Source organism: Arachis hypogaea, chromosome 9 (genome assembly GCF_003086295.3).
Source record: "Arachis hypogaea cultivar Tifrunner chromosome 9, arahy.Tifrunner.gnm2.J5K5, whole genome shotgun sequence".
Taxonomy (NCBI): Eukaryota; Viridiplantae; Streptophyta; class Magnoliopsida; order Fabales; family Fabaceae; genus Arachis; species Arachis hypogaea.
Window position 1 is genome coordinate 35,011,738 of NC_092044.1, and position 4,445 is coordinate 35,016,182.

The following is a 4,445-nucleotide window of genomic DNA, read 5'->3' on the forward strand; positions in this document are numbered from 1 at the left end:
AAAATGATTAGTTAAAGATTCACACATGATTCTTTATCATTTCAACATTTAGACACTTGTGTCTCAAAAAATACATAATCACATTGTCATAATACTCTCATGCCATAACTAGGAAGCCTTTCATGCATCATGCACATATTCCTCTAATTCCATTTTATACTAAAACGAAATACATGCTTTATTTGTGAAAGAAATTTTGAAATGCATAAAAAAAATTCTGTTGAAATCCAAAATGAAATACATACATTTCGTGCATCATGCACATATTTCTCCAAGATAAGAAAATCATTAGATAGCAAGCCAAATTCTACTGCATAATGCCTAGAATTTTATTCACCAAAACAAATTTAGAGATTTATTCATCAAATTCTACTGAATTACCAAATTCATCATGAAAATTCATACACAAAATTCTATTACCCAAGTTTTATTCAATTAGCACATAATAAAATAATGTAATATTATAATGAGAACTCTTTACTAAGTTTCATGTCGGCACTTGCATAAGAACCTTCTGCTCAAAACTCTTATTTTTCATAATCTTTCTCAATATCAGATGTCCAAAATCCCTGCAAACAAAATATTGATCAATGATACAAATGACGGCCCAAATAACAAAGGCTTGAGTCAAGAATTAGAGACTGAAGAAGAAGTTAGACCGAATAATAGAAATCGGATGAAAAGCAAAAGAAATAAAAAACCTCCAACATGGATGCGAGACTACGATATATGAGAAAGGTGCGTAGTAGGGAAACATTGGTACTGGGTTGTTATGTAACAGAATTGGATGTATGTAAAGGGAGGTGGGAATAATGGTGAAGGAAATTGATTTTTGGTAATTGAGTGGAGTCATCCCTGACTCGAATAGGGAGAATTGGTTACTGCATTATTCTATTTTTCTTGTTGATTCTCTCCTTATTCACTACACATTATTCAGTTTTATATCCAATTGTGTTGATTTATCATTGCTATTGTTTTCCTATTTTACTGTTCTATTGAGCACACTATCGTACTTTCGTTGAGAGAGTTTCCGGAGAATGACGGATGAAACTCACCTGAGACGCTTGGAGGGGTTGACACTCTTCAACAAGCACGAGGTTTTGACGCTAACGCGAGGACTTGTTGAGGCCAACAAGCGGATTGCCGACAGCCAAACGCAGCTCACCCTCCATGGACTCGTCGATACGATCAATCGAGAAGATGCTGCGAGAGAGCTTGAAATTGAAGCTCAAAGTCGACGAGCACAGCATCACAAGAGACAACGCGGTGGTAGCTGAGTCTGGCCATGGTGATGATGGAGGAGGAACGGAGTGGCATTGGGCTCGTGGTGTAAAGGCAAAGGTCGCTGATCTTCCCATGTTTGAAGGTGAGGGTGTAGATGACTGGGTGTTCCGAGCTTGGCAGTATTTGGAGACTTTTGCTATGCCGATCGAGCAAAGAATTCGGGTGTTGTCCTTCCATTTGGTGGGAGCCGCTTACGCCTGGTACCGTTGGGGGATCAACAATAACATCACGTACAATTGAGAGTCCTTTCTCGATGCTATGGTTCTCCGATTTGGGAAGAATGTTTTCTATGATCCACGAACCGCTAGTAAGGATCTGAAGCAAAGCGACACAGTGGATGAGTACCAAGGTCAATTTAAAGAATTGACTAACAGAGTTTCTGGACTAAGTGAGGAATGGATTATTTCTCTGTTTGTAGCTATGCTCCAGGAGAATTTGAAGTGTGATTTGTTGATAGCCCAGCCCACATCCTATGTTCAAGCAGTGTCTGACAATCGAATTTCTATCAGTGAAGAAATTCACAAATATAATCGCGTTGTAAGTATAGCTTCTAAACTAATAGAGAATCCTTTCGTACAAAAGTTTTGTTTGTCACTTAAACAAACCCAATAAAAAATAAATAACCGAAGTATTCAAACCTCGGGTCATCTTCTCAAGGAATTACAGGGGGTGTATTTTATTATTGGTTATGGAAAATAGTATTTTTGGATTTTTAAAAGGTTTGAACAAGAGAAATAAATTGCAGAAAATAAATTAATAATGAAAAAACTCTTGGCAAGGTATGAAAATTAGAAGTCCTATCCTAGTTATCCTTATCGGGTGTGATGAGAATTGGGTTTTAATCCCGCTTGGTCAGCCTTTACTAAACAAAGGAATGTCAAGTGGACTAATTAGCTTGATCCTAAAGTCCTAGTCAATCCTTATGGAAGGACTAGCTTTAGAGTGATCTAGATCAATCAGTAATTCCAATTTCAATCAACAGCTGAGTTTGATAACTCAAATGTCTCCAATTAATCAACCAAAGCTAAGAATGTAAAAAGCTAAATAAAATCATAGATCTGAAATACCTCAAATTGCATTAATAAAAGAAAAATCAATCCAAACATAAAAAGTTCATAAACCAAATCGAGAAAATAAGTAAAAGGAACATTGAACCTGTGATTAAAGAAGATGAAATCCTAATCCTAACAGAAATTCTAATCCTAATCCAAAGAGAGAGAGAGAGGAGAGAGAACCTCTCTCTCTAAAAGCTACATCTAATTCTAAAATTGTGAATTTGAATGTTGTTCAATTCTCTTCTTGTTAAATGGATGGATTCCCCAATTTATAGCCTCTAATCTGTGCTTCTGGACTTGGATCTGGGCCAAAAGAGGGTTCAGAAATCGCTAGGAACGTTTTCTGCAATTTCTGCACATGGCGTCTGTCACGCGTACGCGTGGGTCACGCGTTCGCGTCATCTGGAGTTTTGCTCTTCCGCGCGTTTGCGTCAATCAAGCGTACGCGTCAATTGCGTTCTGCTCAAGGCATGCGTCCGTGTCGTCCATGCGTTCGCGTCGCTGCTTTTTGCGCTAAGCACGCGTCCGCGTAGTCCACGCGTTCGCGTCGCTGCCGATTCTTCAAAAACTCCATTTTGTGCGTTCCTTCCATTTTTGCGTGTTTCTTTTCTGTCCTCTAAGTCATTCTTGCCCTATGAAACTTGAAAATACTTAACACACAAATCACGGCATCAAATGGTAATAAAGGATAATTAAATTTATTATTTTTAAAGCATAGAAAACATGTTTTCTCATATATCATAAAACAAATAAGGAATAGTAAAACCATGCAATTTACATGAATAAGTGGGTTTATCAGTGTCCATTGCCAAATTACATGAACAAAAGCATGCAGTTGCCTTGGGCATTAACCGGAACAAACCTAATCAATACCACAACCTGACCCATTTTATACCTAATCGAACCCTTAACCCAATCTCTCAAACACCCAACTCACTGAAATCCAAGAATGCTCCCTTCCCAATGACACCATCTTCTACCTCATCCAAGCCAACCACTACACCCACAACAACACCCTTCAAGAAGTTGAGCACTGCTGACATCTGTGCACGCCGTGAGAAAGGGTTGTGTTATTATTGTGATGAGAAGTACCATGTTGGCCACTATTGCAAAGCCACATTTTAGCTGCTTGTTTGCAAAGAAGAGTTGAGAGAGTTGCTACAAGGACCGAAGAAACCGAAGACAGAGGACCCGGACTCAGACCCTGATGATGACGGGGAGGAGGAAGAAAACCCAATTCCAAAAATCAGTCTTAATGCGTTAAAAGGGGAATTCCATCCAAAGACCTTCAGGGTGCTGGGTACACATGAGAACAAGTCACTTACCATCTTAATTGATGGAGGGAGTACCCACAACTTCATCAAAACTTCTGTGGCTAAGAAATCGAGTTTGCCTCTTTCATCTACTACCACTCTTCAAGTCATGGTAGGCAATGGGGATTCTATTTGTTGCGGGGCTAAATGCAAGGATTTCTCTCTCAGGGTGCAGGGATATGAATTTGCTATTGACGCTTATGTGTTGGATTTGAAGGGGGCCGACGTCGTTCTCAGAGTCCACTGGATGATGAAGTTAGGAACCATTAGAATCAATTATCTCTAGCTCTTTATAAAGTTTAAGGTTGATGGGACTTGGGTGATCTTTCGGGGTGAAAGGCTACTGAGGGAGGCAGGGTTGAATTTTCGAGAGCTCAAAAAGCTTAATGATAGTAAGGCGATTGCCTCTTTGTTTCATTTGGAGGCTGTGGAATCTGGAGAGATTCAGGAAGAGGAACCAAAGGAGGCCAAAATTAGTGCCATGCTGCAAAAATTTGGTGAAGTCTTTGAAGAGCCAAAGAAGCTTCCACCACATCGGGAGATAGACCACCCTATTCATTTAACTCCAGAGGCAATTTTGATTAGAATCCGGCCTTACAAATATCTCCATTTCCGAAAGGAAGAGATGGAGAGATTGGTAGCAGAGATGTTGCAAATGGGAGTGATACGAGACAGCCAAAGCACATTCTCTAGCCCAGTGCTCTTAAAAAAGAAGAAGAATGGCGGTTGGAGGTTTTGTGTGGACTACAGAGCACTCAACCTCATTACAGTTAAAGATAAGTTTCCCATCCCT

General features: G+C 39.5%; 1 long non-coding RNA gene across 1 annotated transcript; it reads right to left on the reverse strand.

Annotated features, from left to right (window-relative positions):
• Nucleotides 1–308: 308 nt before the first annotated feature.
• Nucleotides 309–1,798, reverse strand: LOC140174964 (uncharacterized). The gene is made up of 2 exons (XR_011865122.1): nucleotides 1,056–1,798; nucleotides 309–569 (listed from the first exon to the last, which is right to left on the reverse strand). It is a non-coding gene; the product is annotated as an uncharacterized lncRNA (long non-coding RNA).
• Nucleotides 1,799–4,445: the final 2,647 nt, after the last annotated feature.